The following is a 24,755-nucleotide window of genomic DNA, read 5'->3' as shown; positions in this document are numbered from 1 at the left end:
GGTCAGACCAAGGGTCCATCAAGCCCAGCATCCTGTCTCTAACAGTGGCCAATCCAGGCCAAAAGAACCTGGCAAGTACCCAAAAACCAAGTCTATTCCATGTTACCATTGCCAATGTCAGTGGCTATTCTCTAAGGGAACTTAATAGCAGGTAATGGACTTCTCCTCCAAGAACTTATCCAATCCTTTTTTAAACACAGCTATACTAACTGCACTAACCACATCCTCTGGTAACAAATTCCAGAGTTTAATTGTGCGTTGAGTAAAAAAGAACTTTCTCCGATTAGTTTTAAATGTGCCCCATGCTAACTTCATGGAGTGCCCCCTAGTCTTTCCACTATCCAAAAGAGTAAATAACCGATTCACATCTACCCGTTCTAGACCTCTCATGATTTTAAACACCTCTATCATATCCCCCCTCAGTCGTCTCTTCTCCAAGCTGAAAAGTCCTAACCTCTTTGGTCTTTCCTCATAGGGAAGTTGTTCCATTCCCCTTATCTGTACCTTCTCCATTGCAATTATATCTTTTTTGAGATGCGGCGACCAGAATTGTACACAGTATTCAAGGTGCGGTCTCACCATGGAGCGATACAGATGCATTATGACATTTTCCGTTTTATTCACCATTCCCTTTCTAATAATTCCCAACATTCTGTTTGCTTTTTTGACTGCCGCAGCACACTGAACCGACGATTTCAATGTGTCATCCACTATGACGCCTAGATCTCTTTCTTGGGTTGTAGCACCTAATATGGAACCCAACATTGTGTAATTATAGCATGGGTTATTTTTCCCTATATGCATCACCTTGCACTTATCCACATTAAATTTCATCTGCCATTTGGATGCCCAATTTTCCAGTCTCACAAGGTCTTCCTGCAATTTATCACAATCTGCTTGTGATTTAACTACTCTGAACAATTTTATGTCATCTGCAAATTTGATTATCTCACTCGTCATATTTCTTTCCAGATCATTTATAAATATATTGAAAAGTAAGGGTCCCAATACAGATCCCTGAGGCACTCCACTGTCTACTCCCTTCCACTGAGAAAATTGTCCATTTAATCCTACTCTCTGTTTCCTGTCTTTTAGCCAGTTTGCAATCCATGAAAGGACATCGCCACCTATCCCATGACTTTTTACTTTTCCTAGAAGCCTCTCATGAGGAACTTTGTCAAACGCCTTCTGAAAATCCAAGTATACTATATCTACCGGTTCACCTTTATCCACATGTTTATTAACTCCTTCAAAAAAGTGAAGCAGATTTGTGAGGCAAGACTTGCCCTGGGTAATCTACCAATCTTCTTGCTCAATTGCGATTTAAAAATTTTAACCAAAATTCTGGCAGAGTGTTTGAATGTTTTCCTTCCCACTTTGATAATCTCGACATCAAACTGGCTTTGTTAGGGGGAGAAATCCGACCGCTAACATAATTAAGCTTCTAACAGCCCAACATATTTGTCAACATCAAGACATTCTGGCCTTGGCCATTGGATTCGATTCTGAAAAGACGTGGCCTGGCCTTATTTATATTTAGTACTACAACGGTTTGGCATTAAGGGTGATTTCCTTAATTATATTTTCCTCCTATACCACAACCCGACGGCCCATATATTGGCCAATGGTTGTCTATTCGCGGTATTTCAGGTTCAAATGGGGGTCCGACAAGGGTGTCTGCTCTCACCTCTTGTATATATACTCTATATAGACCTGCTTTTGCAGAAGATTGATGCCTGCCGAGCAGTGAAGGGGTTTGGCGGCCCCACACAGATATTTAAAATACCCGCTTTTGCGGACGATCTTTTGGTATTTGTTGCACAGCCACTACGATCACTCCCGGTGGTACTGGAATTACTGGATGATTTTGGTAAATTTGCGGGCCTCAAAATCAATTACAATAAGTCCGAAGCCATAGATATCACAGGGGATATACACACAGCATGGCCAGGTGTTTTTCCCCTTCGCTGGGTAACGGGAAGTTTCAAAAACTTAGGCGTTCGGGTCCCCACCAATTTGTATAGGGTTAACATACAACCTCTGCTCACCCATACTTTATCCACACTACAAAGATGGACAACATTACCATTGTCCTTGACATGACGTATACAACTATTTAAAATGATCTTGCTCCCTAAGTGGTTGTACGTCCTACAAATGGCACCCCTCTGGATCACAAAACACAATCATAACCAGATACGCCAGGCCTTAAGATCCTTTCTGTGGAAGGGAAAGAGGGCCCGATTAACTTTGGAAATTCTTTCCTGCCCTAAGGGGGGGGGGGGGGGGGTCTAGATTGCCCGGACTTAGCTGTTTACAATCTGGCATGCAGCCTTCGGCATGTTCGGGACTGGCTGTTCTCCACGTCAATGTTCACCCCGTATAACTACCTTCTTGAATGGTATGGGGAAACCCATTAAACCCCTTATTACAATTAGACATCCTGCTGGTTCCCCACCTTAAAGCACAGGAGCTTCTACGCACGTGTAGAAAAGCCTGGCTAATGTTATGTAAAATTGTGAAAGTTCCGACCCGGCTGACTCCACCATTACTGGTCATGACCTTTTTCTACCTGGCAAGCAAAGGGGAATTTTTCATCGGTGGGATACACAAGGTTTGACCCTTATAACTGATCTGTATGATAGAGCGACGAGAGCAATACTCTCTTTTCCTATACTCCAACAACATTATGCTCTGCCAAACACAGATCATTATGCATACTTCCAAGTCCACCACTTTATACGGGCTTTACAGCCTAAACTAGTAGAGACTATAGAAACCCAAAAGCTTAAGGATTTAGTACAAACGGGGAAAAATAAAAGGCCTACTACATCTCATTACTACAAAGAGATTGTACGTTTACAGGATATAAATGTCTTAGATCCCTTCCACCAAAGATGGGCGGTATGGCCTCTTTTCTCACTTACGATTACTGAATTTCAGAATTGCTTTACAGATTTGCTGTTTGTGTCTGAAAATGTCTTATTATGTGAAACTGGTTATAGATTTCTTTGGCAGAGTTACATCACCCCCTCACAGGCGCAGCAAATGCGGATTACAAACTCCAATGTCCAAAGTGTTCGCGTGAGGACAGTAATTTTTATCACTGTTTTTGGGACTGTGGAGTCATAGCCCATTTCTGGGGTCAGATATGCAAGTTCTGCACTAAAATTCTACCCGTAGACCCAACATTATGGTTCTTTGGACTGCACTCCACGGCCCAATTACATTTAACAACTCCAGAACAGTTGTTCCTTACTAAAGCGGGTCTGGTGGGGAAAAAAATCATCCTGGCTACCTAGATAAGTGCTGGACGCCCTAGTTACGAACACCGGTTCCAGCGAATGCTGCGCCTTTGCTCCATGGAGCATGCCATTCTGACTACTGCCATGCCAAGGATGTCTATAAATACAGTACTAATTTGGTCAGCTTTTAAACAAAATTTAGCTCCTCACACAGGCATCAGCCAGGACCCATGGCACGCAGATTCAGACACCATTGAGGACACAACCGTGCAAGCAGCACCAACAGGAACTTGACCAACTGCTGTAATGGAGATCATTAGTTTGGACTTATAGGGAAGGGCGGGGGTGGGAGAGGGTAAGGGAAGATGGGGAAACAGTTGAAAATTATTTTGATGTTCTTGTTATCTGTTCTAATGTACACCAATAAAAAAAGTTTCAAAAAAAAAAAAAATGACCAGGTGGCTGACTTACAGATCACTGCTGGAGGTATCAGATGATACTCAGTCCTTGAACATTCTTGCGTCCTTGTCAAAAGAGCTGGTAGCACTTCTAGGACCCTATACATTCTCAAGATACAGTCTTCTAAATCAAGATGACTATGGTCCCTTTAAGTACAGCCTCTCCTTTCTTCTGGCCAGAAAACAGAGCAACCAAATGATCTAATCTTCTGAAGGTATTTGTGACTTATAAGTACAGTTAGTAAGCCTCAGGGGTTTCTGTGGCATCATCTTAGCCAGCAGTTGATAATAAGCCCGTCAAATGTACTTGAAACAGAGAACAATGTAGTTATGAATACAGATTTTGTCAGAACCAAGAATGGTTCCTACAGGAGAGATCCTGCAATTCTGATATTCTCCTTGCAGAGCAAACCCTATAGGAATGCATTATGTCCTAAAACCTGGAACCCCTAGTAAGGTCAAATAGAAGGTCAAATAGAAGACCAACACAGGTTAAAGTCCTATGGGGATTGTGGTGATGCAGTAGTTTGACTGTAAATGTTATGTTTATCATTTAAAACTCATTTTACTGGACAGCAGGTGGAAAAATTTCATAATCACTAGCAGCTGCTGCTGAAGCAGTTCATCTGAAGAGACAGTTGATGATACTGCTGCTGTCTCTGTGTTGGTTAAAAGCAAGAGAGATTATACAGCTGAGGTCGGACTGTGAAATGTTACTTAGAGCTGTCACATAGTGGCAGTGCTTAATCCTGCAGTTTAATTCAATGGAAAGTAAATATTATGAAATCCCATTTCTTCTTCCCCTGCCTGCTGCAATGCACAGTTGTTAAATCTTATACATTTTCTTTAATAACAACTCTTTAGTTTATTACCATTGTGCTTGTCACTGTTTGTATCAGAGGTAAGCGAGAAGCTGGGTGATTCCAGTGTTCTGGATGTGTGGTCTGTGAGCACTTCTCTGGGAACTAAACAAGTAGATAAGGTAATGGGAGAGGATGGCATACATCCAAGGCTATTACGAGAACTTAGCAAAGTTCTGGCAGCCCCACTGGCTGACCTTTTCAATGCTTTTTTAGAGTGGGGAATAGTTCCGGAGAACTGGCAGTGGATGTAAGTGATCCCTATTTACAAAAGTGAAAGTAAGGAGACTGGCAACTGCAGCCGGTTAGTCTGAGCAAATTGATGGAATCACTGCTAAAACAGAGGATAGTGCCATTTCTGGAAGCTGATGGATAGCAAGATCTGAGGAAGCATAGTTTTTCAGAGGTAGGTCTTTGTCAGACAAATATAGAAACATAGAAGTGATGGCACAAGAAGACCAAACGGCCCATCCAGTCTGCCCAGCAAGCTTTCACAGTTATTTTACTCATACTTATCTGTTACTCTGACTGCTGAAGTCAGGGCCCTTATTGGTAACTTTTTGGTTCAAATTTTCCTTCCACCCCTGCCATTGATGTAGAGAGCAGTGCTGGAGCTGCATAAAAGTGAAGTATCAAGCCTAATTGGCTAGGGGTAGTAACCGCCGCAATAAGCAAGCTACTCCCATGCTTATTTGTTTACTCAGCCTGTGCAATTTAGTCCTTGTTGGTTTTCTTAATATAAATCCTCTTTTCTTCATTCCCCCTGCCATTGAAGCAGTGAGCTGTGCTGTATATGTATTCAAAGTGAAGTATTGGCTCAGGGTAGTAACCGCCGCAACAAGCAAGCTACCCCCACGATTATTTGTTTACCCAGACTATGCAATTCAATCCTAATTGGTAGTTGTCTGAATGTAAATCCTCTTATCTTCATTCCCCCTGCCATTGAAGCAGTGAGCTGCACAGTATATGTATTCAAAGTGAAGTATCAGGCTTAATTGGTTCGGGGGTAGTAACTGCTGCAACAAGCAAGCTACTCCCACGCTTATTTGTTTACCCAGACTATGCAATCTAAATTCTCATCCATGTTCATTGTGAATATCCTAAAAACCAAGCCTGACTGTAGCTCTCAAGGACTGGAGCTGGCCATCCCAGCCTACGATCTGGCAGCTAAGCCTGTGTATGTATGAGAGCCAGAGTGGTGTGTGCATGAGTATTTGAGAGAATGAACATGTATGTGTACCAGAGAATAAGAGGATAAAAGCACTCATCCTCCTTCACTAATACACAGCAATCTCAGAGTGACTGGAAATCAAAAGTTCCCAAGTTGGATGGCAGAAGATTTTTTTATATTCCTATTAGTTATAATAATTGGGTATTACTTGATGTGTCTGTTTTTAAGAACATAAGACTTGTCATACTGAATCAGACCAAAGGTCCATCAAGCCCTGTATCTTTTTTCTAACAATGGCCAATCCAGGACACAAGTACCTGGCAGGATCCCAAGCTACTTATCCCAAGTATAAGCAGTGGATTTCTGCAACTCCACTTACATAAAATATGCAATACTGGTTCAGAGCAAGGGTCCATGAAGCCCAGCATTCTGTGCCCATGGTTAATGGACTTTTCCTCCAGGGACTTGTCCAAACCTTTTTTAAAACAGTTACACTAACAGCTTTCACCACAGCCTCTGGCAACGAATTCCAGAGCTTAATTATGTGTTGAGTAAAAAAAATATTTTCTTACTTTTAAAAGTATTACCTAGTAACTTCATTGTGTCCCCTGGTGTTTGTATTTTTCAAAGAGTAAACTGATTAACGTTTGTTCATTTCATTCCACTCATGCTATAGACCTCTATCATATCTCCCCCTAACTTCTTTAGCCTTTCTTCATAGGAGAATTGTTCCATCATTTTGGTCACCCTTCTCTAGTTCTGCTATATCTTTTTTTGAGATGATGTGACCAGAACTGCACACAATGCTCAAGATTAGGTTGCACCATGGAGCAATAGAGGCATTATGAAATTCTGTTTTATTCTCCATTCCTTTCCTAATAATCCTTCACATTCTATTTGCTTTCTTGGCTGCTGCACACCAGAAGATTTCAATGTATTTTCAACAATGACACCTCGATCCTTTTCTTGAGTGGTGACTCCTAATGTGGAACCTTGCATTTTGTAGCCATGATTTGGGTTACTCTTCCCTAAGTGCATCACTTTGCACTTGTGGATATTAAAATTAATTTGTCATTTGCATGCCCAGTCTCCCAATTTTGTATTTTCCTTTGCAATTTCTCACAATCCTCTTGCGATTTAACATCTTTTGAAAAATTTTATGTCATCTCCAAATTTTCTCACCTCACTACTTTTTCCCATTTCTCTCATGAGGGACTTTAGTCATATGCTTTCTGGAAATCCAGATACACTATATCAACTGGCTCACGTTTATCCATCTTTATTTATGCCCTCAACAAATGTAGCAAATTTGTGAGGCAAGACTTCCCTGCTAAATCAGTTTGCTTTGTCTCATTAAACTATGTCTATATGTTCAGCCATTTTGTTCATGATAGTTTCTATCATTTTGCCTGGCACAGGCATCAGATTCACTGTTCTGTAGTTTCCTGGAACACCCCTTGATCCCTTTTTAAAAACTGGCGTTACATTGGCAACCCTCCAGTCTTCAGGTACCATAGACTATGTTATAATCATAGTTTATAAATTTCCAATAGCAGGTCTGCAATTTCATTTCTCAGTTCTTTCAGCACTCTGGGATACCAACCACCTGGTCCAGGCGATTTGCCATTCTTTAGTTTGTCAAGTTGCTGTAGTATATCTTCCAGGTTCACTGAGATTTGCTTCAGTTCCTCTGAATCATACCCATGCCAGAAATGATATTCAAAGGTGATATCTCTTACATCTTCCTCAGTGAATACCAAAACAAAGAAATCATTGCTATGGAATTGTCATCCCTAAGTGCCCCTTTTACCCCTTGATCATCTAATGCTCCAACTGATTCCCTGCAGGCTTTTTACCTTGAAAGCACCTGAAAAGTTTATTATGAGTTTTTTTTTTTTGCTTCCACAGTAAGCTTCTTTTTAAATTCTCTTTGCCTTTTGAAATATATTTGTTAAAATTTAAAAATTGGAATGAGCTTTTAATTATTGGCAGTTGTTGAACCTTGGCCTTTGCTTGGGGGACTGGAAAGGGGAGAAGTGTGCATTGTGCAGTGCTGTTGGGCTTGGTGCAAAGGGAGCATGGGGGGGGGGGGGGGGGAAGAGGAGGTCAAGATGCTACAGATCCTTGGTGGCACTAATTGATTTTTATGCTTGTGATGGACACAGTGAGGCTGAAGTAACAAAGACGGTTGCCTCTCTTGTTGGTGAGGGAACCTGGACTACAACTGCCAGCATGAGACAATGTGTGTGTTCATGGGTGTGCGAGCATGCGTGAAGTTAAAATATATGCACAATTACCCCACTTTCTCTCTGCCTACTAGAGATAATGATTTTTTTTTAATCCTTAGTTTTATTTGTCTGTTTAGAAATATTTTATATATTATTTTAATTATTGGATATTCTATTTGTCAACTATTTTATTATTTTGTATTGGTATGGCTTTACTACTATTGATATTTATATTTCTTGATTTTATTGCTTTGAGGAATGGCAACATGTTTTTCCATTGTTGCACTGGATACAGAATCTCTCTGCACATTTTTATTTCTACTTTTTTTTTTTAATGCAGTTTAACATAATTACAAGAAATCATCTTGTGTGAAATATGGGTAATATTACAGTTATATATAAAGTGTAAGAAAAATCAAAATTCTCAAATAAATGATCACATAAACCCACATATTACAAAGGTAAACAGGGGAGAAGCCAAATATTTGAGCGTTTATATACTGAAATAATAAAAGTAGGCCACTGAATATAAACCCCGCCTCTATTTCACAGCCGGTTTACTAGGTGGTCATCAACACCCTTAACTGTTCTGGTTCTTGGAATACATATTTGGCATTCCTATAGTTCACAATACACGGATATCGCAGGAAAAATTCTCCTTTAGCCAAAACATCAGGTTGTAATGCTAAATATTTCTTCCTCCTACTCGGTGTAGCCCTTGTGAGGTCTGGGATAGTTCTGCAACTCCACTTACATAAAATATGCAATAGCGATGTTCTTGCTCTAAAGAAGAATTTTAGTACATTATCTCTGTCTGATTGAAATGTAAATTTTCTTTGCGTTACTTCCATATCTTGTGAATTTTGAAAAAATTCAGACAAAGTCAAATTCAGATCGATTTCCTTTATAGATATTCCTTCTTTCATGTCGTCTTGCTAATCTTGATTTTGGACCCTTCTATTCTGAGGTAAATAGAAGGTTTTGCTCACTATAGGAATAAAGGTAGCTGGCATTTTAAATGACTGACAAACATAGTCCTTAAACAGTTCAATCGGTGCCATCTGTGATATAACAGGGAAATTTAGAATCCACAAATTCAATAACTCCATGTTATTCTCCAGATATTCCAATTTTTTACTATACATTGATTCAGACTGAATTAAGTTGATTTGTGTTTTCTCTATTTTATTCAGTCTTATTTCCACTTCTGATATTCTTTGCTCTTGATGTTCTACCAAATCAGAGTTCTTCTTAAGAGTTCTGTTTGTTTCCATTACTACATCAGTCAGCGTTATCGCTGCCTCATGCCTCACTATCGCATTCCATAATGTATCCAATGTAATATTCATTGGGTTTGTAATCTTAATCTTACCGCTCAGGGTGTTTGATGTTCCCTCTTTGGATCGTGGACTCACTGCTTCGAGGGCTCCAGAAGATAATTCCCTCAGTCCTTCTGGGGTTGAAGTAAGTAAATTTACCATGTTTAGAAGATGGCGTCCTCACAGCGGCCTGTAACTCCTCTGCGATTCCAGAAATCTTTCCAATCCTCCCGACTCTCTCTTCTTCAGTTAGCCATGTCTCAGTGCTCTCTCGGAGCCTCTCCATTTCTGGAGCATCTACATCCAGGACCGCTCCCAGAGGTGTAGGTGTTGCCGGCGCTCCCGGGGTTAAAGAGATCTCCTCTGCCATAGGAGTGCCTTGCTCCTGGTGCTCCTCCACAGCAGCAGTCGCTCCGGGCATCTGAATGGGGGTTGCCGAAAAACAGTCCTCAATTGTCTTCTGAACCATCTCTGGCTATTTAGTTTGTGTAGGCTCTACTTCCTTGAGTTTAGCCTTACGCTTTTGTATGAGGCTTCGAGGCAATAAATGGAAATTACTCTTCCAAGGTTAAGAGCGTTTTCGGTGTGTTGTTCATAGGGCAGCCATTTTGCTTCTCCCCTCTATTTCTACCTTCTGATCTCTTTAGTCTATATTTGGTGAGAGTGTTTTCAGTGTGTGTGACTGAAGTGAGGTATTCTATTAGCATGTAGTTTGTGTAGGATTGATAGCAGCTTGGCTTGTTCTGTTTTCTTAATAGGGGATACACTGATATTTTAGAGCTTGGTTTCATATTTGAAAGTGTTGTCTTTTCATAATTAGGGGTGCTCTTTTGAAATAGAAAGTTTATTCTATTGTAATTGTTCTCTTATGGCTTTCTGAGGGCCAAACTTAATTCTTTATTACAACTCACTTATAAAAACATACATGACATTACCTATATTATATCCACTCACACCACACATTCATCCCTACAGACAATACATATTAAATATATGTCAAAAACTTACTATTAGCACTATATTTATTACATACATTTAAATACTTTTACATAATGTCTTATTCCCACAAATTTCCTCTACCCTTTAATTTATAATACCCTATTTAATTTGTGATACTCTTTTTCATATATAATACAACTTAAATGTTCCCTCCCAATCACATATTTCTCAATTCTACTATACTATTTCTTCAAAAACTTTCTCCCAATTCTCCCGACAGGAGACTCCTGTTTCAACCGATGGTTTCCTCAGGGGATCAGCTTTATAATCGCTCTTTAGTATTCCATCACATCCAACGATTCTGTATCACCAATCACTTTGTATTCATATGGGGAATATGAAATTGCACTTCCAGTCCTGTTATTCAAGTGTGCTTCCAATAAAATTCAATTGCTTCCAACCCTCACTCTTCATTTCTACCGCAAACGGTTCCATCAAGACCTTCACTCTATTTTTATAAAATAAAACAAATCCAATTCAACACACCCTTATTTAATGTACTCAAACATCTCAAAAACCCTCTTAAATATTCTTATACCATTAATAATATGATTCTTCTAGTCACTCCCATATCCAACACCACCACACCTTTCTACCGCAAAAGGTTCCAAACATTTTCATTCACCTGTCTTCATTCTGAGAAAGATTTTAATCATATGTTTTACCTTAAACATATCCACACTACAACCTTAATACTGTTTAATAGGACCAAAAACTTTTTTAAAATTTAAAATACTAACCTGTGATGTCTTACTCCACTTTCTCAAAGCCGTTATGCACTGTCACCAAACAACTTCATCATAAAGCCACCAAGCTATTTCAAAGGATATATAATTCAATATTTCCAATTATGAACCCAAAAACCATTTAATCACCTCCAAAATTCAAATACAAATACTGACCTGGCTCCACTTACTCAAAATAATCTACCTTCTCCATCCAAAATGCCGCGGCTGCGCATTGACCCTATATCCTGCCCATTTTAAATCTCTCTCCACATTCACGTCATATACGTCCTAGATGTGATACACTTAGGACCATCCCCCCATTCCACAGTACTCTCTATTCTTGTCTATGCCCTCTGTACTACACACCTAAGCCATTAACATATTGATTAGGACAACCTTTATATGTTAAATGAACGCATTCTATTCTACATCCTGATTTAATCCAAATGGTTCCACCGTTCCCCAGCGGAAAATATAATGCTGTTCTTTTTGCGTTAACATCTTAGAAATATTACCACCTCTTTTTAATATTATCTGATTCAATATACAAAATCGCAAATCTTGTATTTTATAAGTGAGTTGTAATAAAGAATTAAGTTTATTTAATGATAACAATGGGTATATTGTGTGTAATTGTACAAGTGTAGAATACCTGTAGTGAACTCATTATTTTGGAATATATATTTCTGAGGGCCAAGCCAACATCTAATACCATATCCCTCAGCACCTCCATAGCTTCTGCAGTGCTCAGAACGAGACAATTCATTGCTCCAACTGCTAGTTTTGCTTATAAATTGATGAGCATTTTGCAAAGTAAGTAGCCCTCCCCAGGTACAGTAACCAAAAATGTTTGCTCACAGCAACCAAATCCTTACAAGGAACAGTGATCAGAACCACCATAACACATCCACAGATCAGATTCTCTAATCTGGCAAAGATGCTCCTCAGAGCAGGTGGGTAGAGTAGCTGAGTATCACCCTTGCCAAGGCTAAGAAACTGAATAGTCATAGCTTAAGAGCTACAGCATTAATGATCAAGAAATTTTTGACAAACAGCCGTGACTTTTTTTTTTTTTAACTTGGCTTTATTCCTGCAATATAAGGGTGGCTCTCCAGGTGTTTGCCTGCCAGGCAAAGCTCCCTTTTTAACCTGCACCTCTAGTTGCTGCTCACCACAAGGTGGAAGGAAAGAATCAAAGCCTATGGACTTCACATTCATCCCCCTCCTCCTCCCCCTGAGCCGAAGGGCCAGCACAGCTTCGGGCCATTGACTCTCCCCCCCCCCCCATGTCCTTCTCAAATGGGGGTGGGGTTGTAAGTCTTTCCAATTATAACCCAATTCTTCTTCTTGCAGGTCATAGCTGCATAAGGTTAGCTGTCTATTATCTGCTGGAGAGAGAATAGAGGTGGCTGCATGAGACCAGATATAGGGTGATGGCAGAGCTCCAGTTGTTCTCTATCTCCAATCCAGATGCAAGAGTTTAGAGCAGTGGTTCTCAACCCTGTCCTGGGGACGCCCCCAGCCAGTCAGGTTTTCATGATATCCACAATGAATATGCATGAGAAACAATTTGCATGTTATGGAGGCAGTGTATGCAGATTTTCTCTCATGCATATTCATTGTGGATATCATGAAAACCCGACTGGCTGGGGGGGTCCCCAGGACAGGGTTGAGAACCACTGGTTTAGAGATACTAAACTCATGCATCCTGATTGGGCTGGTGGGACTATAAGAAATTAAAATTTTCCTTTTTGGTATCAATGCTAAGCAGTGCGTGGTGTAAAACAAACAGCATATTAGCCTGCTAACATCAATTCTACAGTAAAGCATAGTGGTGACAGTATATTTTGTGAGGATGCTTGTAGCAAGGCAAAGATGGATGGTGCAAAAGACAGGTAAAAGTCCTGGAAGAAAACCACCTAGTTTACTACAGACTTGAGATGGGGAAGATTCACCTTTCAAAAGGACAATGCTCTTAAACACAAAGTAAAAGCAACAATGCTGTGGCTGAGTAAGAGCAATGTGAATGTTCTCGAGTGGCCCAAACAAAGCTCAAATTTCAACCCAACAGGAAAGAGGTGGCAAGATTTTAACACTGTAGTCCATAGTCAATCCTCAGCCAAAGGGAACAAACGAGCACCCTAAGCCGACGACTTCAATTTAATATCAACTATGATGCCCAGATATTTTTCTTGGGTGGTAACTCAGGAAAAAGATCTAGGTGTGCAGTCAAAAAAGCAAACATTAGGAACGAGGAAGGGAATAGCGAATAAAACAGAGAATGTCAAATGCCTCTGTATTGCTCCATGGGTAGACTGCACCTTGAATATTGTGCAGAATTCTGGTTACTGCAGCTCAAAAAAATAGAGTTGCAGTAGATGAAGTACAGAGAAGAATGACCAAAATGATAAAGGGCATGGAATGACTCCTTTATGAGGAAACGCTAAAGAGGTTTACAAAATCATGAAAGAACTTGAACAGGTTGAATTATTTAGTCTTTTGGAATAAGGACTAGGGGACACTATGTAAAGTTAGGAAGTAGCATATTTACAACAAATCAGAGAACATTCTTTTTCCACTCAATGCACAGTTAAACTCTGGGATTCATTGTCACAGGATATGGTTAAGGCAACTAGTATAGCTGGGTTTAAAAAAGGTTTAGATACGTTCCTGGAGAAGTCCATAAACTACTATTAATCAATAGGGAATAACTCCGAAAGCCTCCTTGCCAAACATATGGCCACCAGGAATACTGTCTTAAAAGTCAAATCCTTCAATGATGCCCTCCTCAACGGCTCAAACGGAGCCCCACAGAGCACTCTGAGAACCAAATTTAAGCTCCAATCAGGGCACAACTTATGCACCTGCGGACGCAAATGTTTCATGCCTTTAAGGAACCCGATAATATCTGGATGTGCCGCCAGCTTCTGACTGAGAACAGTCTCGAAGGGCGCCTAAGGCCACTACCTGCACTCGAAGCGAATTAAACGCCAAGCCCTTAGCTAACCCTTGCTGCAGGAAGTCTAAGATCTGTGACACTTCTACCGCCACAGGGCTCAGCTTCCTCTGAAGATATCACCCTTCAAACAGCTTCCAAACCCTGACATATGCCATTGACGTAGCAGGCCTCCTAGCCTGAAGAAGCGTGGAAATGACTCGCTCCAAATACCCTTTCAGGCGTAACCTCCGCTTGTCAAAAGCCAAGCCACGAGAGAGAAGTGATCCTCCCGCTCCGAGAATATGGGCCCCTGCTGAAGCAGTCAGCGAAGATAGGCCAGCCATGGAGGACCTTCCTCCGCCAGACACACCAGATCCATGAACCAGGGACTTCTGGGCCACTACAATGCTACAAGCACCATCGTCCCGTGATACACTTCTATCCGCCTTAGAACGCGGCCTATAAGAGGCCACAGAGGGAAGACATAAAAGGATTCCCGTAGGCCACGGACACACCAGAGCATCGAACCCCACCAATCTGCTCTCCTTCCTTTGACTGAAGAACCTCTCCATTTTTGAGTTGGTTCGCGTCGCCCTCAGAGCCAACTGGGGAGTGCCCCAGCTGGCACAAATGCAGTTCCATGCCTCGGAGGACAACTCCCTCTCTCCTGGGTCCAATCGCTGTCTGCTGAGAAAGTCCGCCTGCAGGTTCTCTACCCCCGCGACATGCGACGTGGCGAGACCCCCTAGGTGAAGCTCGGCCCAGGCAAACAACCGATGCGCCTCCAGTGCTACCGCAGGGCTTCTTGTTCCCCCTTGCCTGTTGATGTACTCATGCATCGTCACGTTGTTGGGACAATACGCGCACTATCGGACCCTTGACTAAGGGCAGAAACACTTGAAGGGCCCGGCGAACCACTCTGGTTTCGAGTCTGTTGATGGACCAAGATTCCTCTGTCACTTGCCTCAGGCGAGTGACTGAGAAATCCTGCCTAGACAGATCGCTCCCCAACTGCCTAGACAGACCGCTCCCCAACTGGTAGAGACCACCACCCAATCTGGGGGATCCAGGTCCACCCCCTTCTCTAAATTGCGATGCGACAGCCATCAAGAGACTGAGCCTGGGATCCCGAAGAGACAAGGGGATATGAAACTGCTCTGATACAGGACTCTACCTGGACAACAGTGCACGCTGTAAAGGCCTCATGTAAGCAAAGGTCCAAGGAACTAACTCCAAAGTGGAAGCCATGGAGCCAGGAATTGGAGATAATCCCAAACTATTGGTTCCCTCATTCGAAGTAGGCACTTCACCTGAGCCTGCAATTTCAGTACTCTGTCGCCAGAAAGACCTTGCCCTCCTGAGTATTGAACAGTGCTCCCAGATACACAAGTCGTTGCGTGGGTACCAAATGGCTCTTCTGCAGATTGATGACCCAACCAGAGACCGTAATGTGCTCATTACTCCCTGAATCGACCTCTCGCAGTCCTCCCAAGATTGTGCCTGGATGAGGCAATCGTCCAAATACGGGTGCACCAATATTCCTTCCTTGTGCAGAGCCGCTGCCATTACCACCATCACCTTCATAAACGTGCGAAGTCCTGTGGCCAGACCGAAGGGAAGAGCTTGAAACTGAAAGTGCTGACCCAGCACCTTGAACCTTAGGAACTTCTGATGGTCTTGGCGGACCGGAATGTGCAGATACGTCTCCGTCAGATCCAGAGACGCTAGGAACTCCCCTTTGTGCACTGCTGCAACCACCGTGTGCAGTGTTTCCATTCAAAACCTGGGAACTCGCAAGCACCTGTTTACCTTCTGCCTTACTTTTTGGGAACTATGAAGTACACTGAGTCCTGTTCCGCAGGAGGGACAGGACAAATGGTGTTCAGGTCGGGTAACTTCTGTAGCATTGCCCATACCACTTCTCTCCTGCCGCATGAAACATGAGACCCTACAAAGACATCTCTGACCAGGCACTAGAGCGTAACCATGCCTGACCACCTCCAAGACCCAAAGGTCTGAGGTAATTCTTTCCCACTCCTTGTAGAAGTTGGATAATCTGCCTCCTACAGCTTCTATGCAGGGGTGGGGACCACTGGCCTGCGTCATCTCTGGACATCCGACAGCCCCCAAGAAAGGACTGTTGACGACCGGGGCTCGGCTTGGACAAGGGAGGAGGAACAGGTTTACCGCAGCAAAACTTACGCGAGTCTCTAAAATGAGCTCGGGATGGGAACACCTTCTTACACAGTCTCCTATCCTCCGGCAACCTATGGACTTTAGTCTCCCCCAACAGTTTCACCAACTGGTCGAAATCCTCCCCTAACAGGAGCTTTCCCTTAAAGAGGAGATTACAAAGCTGCGCCTCGACCAGTCCGCCAACCAGTTCCGCAACCACAAAAGCCTGCGGGTCGCAACGGAACGTGCAAAGGAACGGACTAAGTCATACAGTGCATCTGCCACATAGGTGACCCCCGCCTTCAGGTGGGCCACCTGCAAGAAAAGAGTCAAATTTAGCACCCTCCTTCTGGACTCAACACAGACAACACAGACAAGCCCACTGCATCATGCTGGCACAAACCGCCACACGCAGACCTAGGGCCGAGACCTCAAATAACTGCTTCAGTTGAATTTCCAGTTTGCGATCCTGCATGTCCTTCAACGCAGCCGTCCCAGCCACCAGGATTGTCTTCTTAGTGACTGCTGCAACAGAGGTCCAAAGTCTTCTGCGCTAAGGGATAAATTTTAGCCATTGCTCTGCCCACCTTCAAACAGGCAGCCCGGGAGTCCCACTCCTGGATAACCAACTTCCTGATCTCTTGGGCAGTGGAAAGGCAGTCATCGGTCCTCGCAGACCATTGAGCACCAGCTTGACCCCCTAACTATTGGACTCTTCCTGGGAGATCTTAATCCCCAACTTCTCCAGAACTTGGGGAAGCAAGGGATGCAGCTCCTCCAATTTGAAGACGAACGACTCAAGGGTCATGACCCTCATCCAAGGTCGGGTCATCTTTGGAGCCATCTCCCAGGTCGGAGGAGCTATCGGCATCCAGATCCGTCCTCTGAGGGTCTGGAGGGTCACCCTGCTGCAGGCCTGCACGTCTTCCCCAAAGGTCGTGTCTCCACATGCTGGGTGGAGGCCCAGGCGTGGAAGGATGTCTGGAGGACCTTGGGAAACCCGCTTAGAACCCCTGCCTACTTTGTCCACAGGTTGCTCTGCGGCCCCTTTCACCCCGGCTCTTTGCTTGGCTAAAAGCCTGATGAAGAAGCAGCACAAACTCTGGAGAGAAGCCTGCAGGCTTCTCCTCCCCCCCCCCCAAGGGGTACCACGTTACAGATCCTCCCTCCCCGAGGGATACCATGCTGCAGATCCTCCTCCCCTCCTCCTCAGCAGCATAACCAAGCTCCTCTCCTCCCCTCCCCCCCAACAGGGGCCTCTGTTTCCGTGGAAATGGCAGCCGTCCCAGCCAATCGGAGGCCAAGTCTAACGAATCGGCCCACTCATGAGGGGCCCTTCTGGCCAGACATGTAGGCAGCACAGAGGGAATGCGCATCTAACTTCTCTCCTGTGCGCTTGGCCATCTTGGATTTGGGCACCATGCGACCAGCCTCACGGTAAAAAAAAATCCCTCAAGCAGCCCTTACCATTGCAGCCTTACTTGGGATACCGGCGGCTGCCCAAAGCCCCTGCGACTAGCTGTTGCTGGCCCATCCATGTCTCCCACACTGCGGGAACGCAAAAGAGCACACGCGCCTCAAGGGGAATGAGGGCACCCCCTCCTCCGGGCTAGAAATCGCGCCTGCCATTGAACCCGCCCGGAGCCCCGGCCTGCCGACCCCCTCACAACAGACACTGCCCCTCACTCCTCGACAGGTCGCACTATCCACTGCCCCGGCTGGGTCCTGCCTGACTCGCCTGTTTACTTCAACATTGTGATTCACTTCTTTTTTTTAAACTGTCCAAACCTCAGAGAAGAAGCAGGACCAGAAGAATCTTGGTAACAGCTTTGGAGGCCAAGGGAGCCAGAAGCTTCTGGATGTCAGGCCCTTCAGTAGGACACAGGCGAAACACAGCCAAGGGTATCCAACCCCCCCCCCCCCCCCCCACCAAGACACCAGGCTCCACCTGAGGGATGGCCCACGATGGTGCCTAACAACCTCAGGGAGCAAAGTCAAGCTAACCTAACTCTTCCTATTCTTAGTCTAACTTTAGCTTTTATTTATCTATTTTTTTAACTATGTCCTAGACTGCAGGTTTGCATCTCAGCCATCTGCTGGAGTCAGAGAGGAGACACTGAGGGATTGCAGGTGGCACTCTCTCATGTAGCAGTGTCCAAAGTTTTGTTCTCTGACTCCATTTGCTAGTAGGGATGCAAAACCCACTGGTCTGGAATGATTTGAGTATGTACAGGAATTGTTTTTTTCACTAGAAAAATTCAGGTGATAGAATCGGTCTATGTCCAGAGGACTTCTTGTCCTTCCCTATGAATGTTGTCAGCACAGCTTCAATATCCCTTGGAACCAAAGAACACAAGGTCTCTCTTTCTTTACTGGGAGGGGAATGATGCCTATTGCAAGACTGTGCCAAATCATGATGCAGAAAAGGAGAGGACAGTCTCTTCTCATTTTGGCTAATGTCCCTTAATTTCCTCTTGATGAAAAAAAAAAAGGGGGGGGGGACTTATAAAAATTCTTGAAGTATATCACTTCTCAGTCTTTGGGCCCTAGGGTCATGCAGGTGCAAGCAGTAGAATTTGGCACATTGTGAGCAGGGTCCAGACTCAACATACCTGTCATGGTGGTCTGTTAATTCCAATGCAGCCAGGGCATCTCTTAAAGACCAATTTCTCCAACATGTTGGAGAACCAAAGCCAACTCTACCTCAATTTTGAAAATTAAAATTTCTATCTAAGCTATTTTATTAATAGTTTTATTTTGAAGATGTGACCAAAAAAAGAGAAATCCGCAAATAAATATTTGACAAGCAGTGAAGACAGCAAAAATACATCCATTCGCACAAACATTAAGAACATAAGAAATTGCCATGCTGGGTCAGACCAAGGGTCCATCAAGCCCAGCATCCTGTCTCCAACAGAGGCCAAACCAGGCCACAAGAACCTGGCAATCACCCAAACACTAAGAAGATCCCATGCTACTGATGCAATCAATAGCAGTGGCCATTTCCTAAGTAAACTTAATTAATAGCCGTTAATGGACTTCTCCTCAAAGAACTTATCCAAACCTTTTTTGAATGCAGCTACACTAACTACACTAATATCTTCTGGCAACAAATTCCAGAGCTTTATTGTGCGTTGAGTGAAAAAGAACTTTCTCCGATTAGTCTTAAATGTGCTACTTGCTAACTACATGGAATGCCCCCTAGTCCTTCTATTATTCAAAAGTGTAAATAACCGATTCATGATCTTAAAGACCTCTATCATATCCCCCCTCAGCCGTCTCTTCTCCAAACTGAACAGCCCTAACCTCTTCAGCCTTTCCTCATAGGGGAGCTAAGACATAGATCGGGGAGCTAAGACCGGGGAGCTATACAGGAATGTCTGTGCATATGTCTGTGCATGCTCAGAAAGAACTTACTGGTCTTTCTGAGTTCAGATAACTTTTCCCTGTTGGTGCCACGTGATGACATCACCACTTGTGTGGTTGACTGTTCTGCTTGGCTACAGCGAAAATGGACACAAAATTTCTTTCAGTGGCAGGAGTTAAGTCAAAACCAGTAAAATATTCTGTATTTTGCTTCTGTTTGTGCAAAATGGCATGAAAAGGGATTCCATTTTTACTTTTCTGCAGGTAGGAGATAAGGAAGACTATGAGAGCAAAACAAAGGAGAGGTAAGAATACAGCAAAATTGCTTACCTTGTAATAGGTGTTATCCCAGAACAGCAGGATGTAGTCCTCACATATGGGTGACGTCACTGACGGAGCCCTAAAGCAGGAAAGCTTTCTGTCAAAGTTTCTAGAAACTTTTGAGTGGCCCTGTGAGAGCACTGAGCATGCCCAGCATGCCATGATATTCTCTGCCACAGGTGTCTCTCTTCAGTCTCGTATGTAGGAAATGCGTTAGCAAAAATAAAATAATAAAAGGTATTAGGCCCAACTCCGCGGGGAGGCGGGTGGGTTCTGTGAGGACTACATCCTGCTGTCCTGGGATAACACCTATTACAAGGTAAGCAATTTTGCTTTATCCCAGGACAAGCAGGATGCTAGTCCTCACATATGGGTGATTAGCAAGCTAGAGGCTGAGTCATTTTGTATTGAGGCAACAGTGAAGTATTGTTGTTGAAATGAGTCAGCCGAAGATCATAGTAGGCTGTAGAAGGAGTTGGGATTAGACTGGGAACAAGTTCTTTAGGACAGATTGTCCACAGGATGAATCTTGTTTTCCTTGCTTGTCCAAACATTAATGAGCTGCAAAGGTATGAAGAGAAGTCCATGTTGCTGCTTTATATATGTCAAGTATTGGCACTGAACGATAGTGTGCTACTGAAGTTGACATTGCTCTTACTGAGTGTGCTTTTACTCGCCCTTGGAGAGGAAGGCCTGCTTGTTCATAACAAAATTGTATGCAATCTGCTAGCCAGTTGGATAGAGTATGTTTACCCACTGCTTTACCCGGTTTATTTGGGTCATAAGAAACAAAGAGTTGATTGGATTTCCTGTGGGCTGCAGTGCGGTTGAGATAAAAGGATAAAGCACGCTTACAGTCCAAGGTATGCAAGGCCCTTTCTCCTTGATGAGAGTGAGACCTTGGAAAGAATGTGGGTAAAACTATGGATTGGTTCAAGTGGAATTCCGTGACTATTTTGGGGGGGAATTTAGGATGAGTACGGAGAACCACTCTGTCATGTAAGAACTTAGTGTAAGGTTCATATGTGACAAGTGCTTGCAACTCACTAACCCTTCTAGCTGATGTAATGGCTATGAGGAAAATAGTCTTCCATGTAAGAAATTTTAGCTCACTGGAATGTATGGATTCAAAAGGAGAACGCATAAGTCTTGATAAAATCAAATTGAGATCGCATTGTGTGGCTGGATGTCTAATTGGTGGTTTGAGGTGAGTTAAACCTCTCATAAACCTGCTGACAAGAGATTATGTAGAGATATTTTATTTATTTATTTATTTATTTAATGTCTTTTTTATACCGATAACCGTTCACACATCGTATCGGTTTACAGTTAAACAGGAACCATTGGGCAGAACCCTTACATATAACATTGCATATAACTGAGTCTGATAGGTGCATCTGCTACCTGGTTATGGTAAGCGGAGATTGCACTTAAATGTACTCTTACAGATGAAGTCTGGAGACCAGATCCTGAAAGATGGTATAAGTAGTCTAGTAAAGAATTTGTAGGGCAAGTGAAAGGATTTCACTTTGTTTTGCTTGCACCACAAAGTGAATCTTTTCCATTTGGAAGCATAGCTATTCCGTGTGGAAGGTTTACGTGAAGCTATAAGCACTTGAGATATATTGGATGAAAGATTGAGTGGTTGTAAGATCAAGCTTTCAACATCCATGCTGTCAGGGATAGGGATTGGAGGTTGGGATGGCGCAACCGACCCTGATCTTGAGTTATGAGAGTGGGAGCTACTCCCAGACGAATTGGATCCCTGACTGAGAGGTCTAGGAGTGTGGGAAACCATACTTGTCGAGGCCAATATGGGGCTATGAGTATCATGGTCCCCTTGTCCTGTTGCAGCTTCACTAGAGTTTTGGTTATGAGCGGTATTGGAGGATACGCGTAGAGTAGGCCTGAGTTCCAAGGGTGAGCAAATGCGTCCTTGGCCGGCCTGTTGTTCAAATTGTATAGGGAACAGTAGTTGTCCACTTTGTGATTCAGATGTGATGCAAAGAGGTCTACTGTTGGCTGTCCCCAACGTTGAAATATCCTGGTCACTACTGAGGGATCCAGGGACCATTCGTGTTGTTGGAATTGATGACTGAGTCTGTCCGCCACTACATTGTGAATGCCCGCCAGATAAGTGGCCTTGAGAAACATGGAGTTGTTCAGGGCCCAACCCCATATCTGAGCTGCCTCTTGACAAAGGAGGTACGAGCCTGTCCCTCCTTGTTTGTTTATGTACCACATGGCTACTGTGTTGTCCGTTTGGATCAGAACAGTCTTGTGTGTAAGGCAGTCCTTGAAGGCATGTAGAGCATAACGTATAGCTCGAAGTTCCAGGAAATTGATCTGAAATGTTGCTTCGAGCTTTGTCCAAGTTCCTTGTGTTTGGAGATTGTCTATATGAGCTCCCCAACCCAAGGTGGATGCATCTGTAGTTACAGTTACTTGTGGAACTGGTTGTTGAAAAGGTAGGCCCTTGCGCAAATTCTCCTTGTTCATCCACCATAGTAGAGAAGAACGTAGTTGGTGGGTTACTTGAATTTGAGTATGTAGTGGTTGAATGGCTTGGATCCATTGTGATCTTAAAGTCCATTGTGTTATTCTCATGGCTAAACGTGCCATGGGTGTAACGTGAACTGTAGAGGCCATGTGGCCTAGTAAAGTTAGAAATTGGTGAGCTGTTGCTTGTGTTTGTGAGCTGAGCCAGGTTGCTAGCAGTGAGATTGTTGCTGCACGATCTTCTGGTAGAAAAGCTCTTGCAAGGTTGGTGTTCAAATCTGCTCCTATGAATTGAAGCAGTTGTAATGGTGTGAGATGGGATTTTTGATAACTGATCAGGAAACCCACTGAATGTAGTGTTGTAATTGTTTGATTGAGAGAATCGAGAGCTCCTTGTAGAGACTGACTTCTGATGAGCCAGTCGTCTAGGTATGGGAAGACATGAGCACCTTGTTTGCGTAGATGTGCTGCTATGACTGCTAGACATTTTGTGAACACTCTGGGTGCAGAGGCAAGTCCGAAAGGGAGTACTCTGTATTGGAAATGTTGATGACCCACTATGAAGCGCAGGTACTTGCGATGAGGAGGATATATTGGGATGTGAGTATAAGCATCCTGAAGATCCAGAAAACAAAGCCAATCTCCTTGTTGAAGAAGAGGAAGCATGGTGCCTAGGGAAACCATCCTGAATTTTTCTCTCTTTAGAAATTTGTTGAGATTTCTTAGGTCTCAGATTTCTTAGGTCTCAGAAGGGAAGAGGACATCGCTGGGCATCGCTGCACGCAGATATGCATGGCTCAAGGCCTCTGACCTCAGGCCTGAGGTCCAAGAAAAACTTGTTGATCTTCCATGCAAGGGAGATAACCTGTTTGGGGAAAAAGTTCAAGAGGCAGTCCAACAACTGAAGGATCACACAGAGACTTTGCGTCAATTGTCCCAAATACCTCAGGATCCTTCCACACAGCCTCCTCGTCGACTTCCCCGCAGAGAAACAAGGCGGCCTTACTATAGGCCACGCAGAAAACAGGAGGCCTTAGGCTTCCTGTTTTCTTTGGAATGAGGAAGTAACGGGAGTAGAATCCTCTTCCCTTCTGAGATTGGGGCACTAACTGTATTGCCCTGATTTTCAGAAGTGTGGATAATTCTGCTTGTAGAGGAATTAGTTGAGACTCTTGTTGTGGGAAGGCTCTCGGTGGAAATTCTGGTGGAATTGACAGGAAATTTAGTTTGTATCCTTGAGCAACTATAGAGAGCACCCATTGGTCTGTTGTTATTGTTTTCCAGTGAGTGTAAAAATGGGATACTCTTCCACCGACTGGAAGTTGTGTGTGAGGGTTTAAAGGAGTGGCTTGTTCTCTGGGCTGTATCTCAAAACCCAGACGCAGGGCCTGTCTGAGGTGGAGGTTGAGTATGAGGTGCCCTGGGTTGTCTAGTTTGGGCACGTTGCTGTTGAGGCCTAGTGGATCTACCCCTAGATGTTTGGGAGTAGTATCTGCGTGGCCTATAGTAAGGCCTCCTTGTTTCTCTGCGGGGAAGTCGACGAGGAGGCTGTGTGGAAGGATCCTGAGGTATTTGGGACAATTGACGCAAAGTCTCTGTGTGATCCTTCAGTTGTTGGACTACCTCTTGAACTTTTTCCCCAAACAGGTTATCTCCCTTGCATGGAAGATCAAGTTTTTCTTGGACCTCAGGCCTGAGGTCAGAGGCCTTGAGCCATGCATATCTGCGTGCAGCGATGCCCACAGCTGCAGTCCTGGAGGCAGTATCGAAACTGTCGTAGGCCGCTCTCACTTCATGTTTACCTGTTTCCAGGCCTTTATGTATAAGGCTTGTGCAGGTTCTTGAAGCTGTTCAGGTAAAGATTTTGTAAAGTCCTCCATCTGCTTCCATAAATTTCTCTGATACTGTGTCATGTACAGCTGGTATGCAGAGATTCTGGAATTTAGCATTGAAGATTGATAGATCTTTCTTCCCAAAGAATCAAGGAAATGATGATCCTTGCCAGGTGGGGTGGAGGAATGAGGGCGGATCCTTTTTGACTTTTTCTGGGCAGATTCAACTACCACAGATTGATGTGGCAGTTGTGACTTTTGGTACCCTGGAGCTGATTGTACCAAGTAAGATGAATCCACCCTTTTGTTTACAGATGACACTGTGGATGGATGCTCCCAGATATGGTGTTGCAGGTCTAAGAGCACCTCGTGTATTGGGATGGCCAAAACTTGTTTGGGTGGATCCACAAACTGCAGGACTTCTAAAGTGTGTTGTCTTGAGTCCTGTTCTGCTTCCAATTTAAAAGGAATGGTGTCTGCCATATCTTGGATGAAATTGGAGAAAGATAGGTCTTCAGGTGGGGACTTCTTTCTGGGTTCTGGAGGTGAGGGATCCGACATGAAGTCCTCAGAAGAGGATTCTGTATCTTGGCAATCCCAGGAATCCTCTTCTTCC

The 24,755-nt window shown here is 43.6% G+C and overlaps 1 long non-coding RNA gene across 1 annotated transcript; it reads right to left on the bottom strand.

Moving 5' to 3' along the window:
• Positions 1-8,366: 8,366 nt before the first annotated feature.
• Positions 8,367-19,896, bottom strand: LOC115076784. The gene is made up of 3 exons (XR_003852865.1): positions 19,539-19,896; positions 11,021-11,094; positions 8,367-10,728 (listed from the first exon to the last, which is right to left on the bottom strand). It is a non-coding gene; the product is annotated as an uncharacterized LOC115076784 (long non-coding RNA).
• Positions 19,897-24,755: the final 4,859 nt, after the last annotated feature.

This window comes from Rhinatrema bivittatum, chromosome 15 (genome assembly GCF_901001135.1).
Source record: "Rhinatrema bivittatum chromosome 15, aRhiBiv1.1, whole genome shotgun sequence".
Lineage (NCBI taxonomy): Eukaryota > Metazoa > Chordata > Amphibia > Gymnophiona > Rhinatrematidae > Rhinatrema > Rhinatrema bivittatum.
Note: the sequence above shows the minus strand (reverse complement) of the source record. Positions and strands in the feature narration are given on the sequence as shown.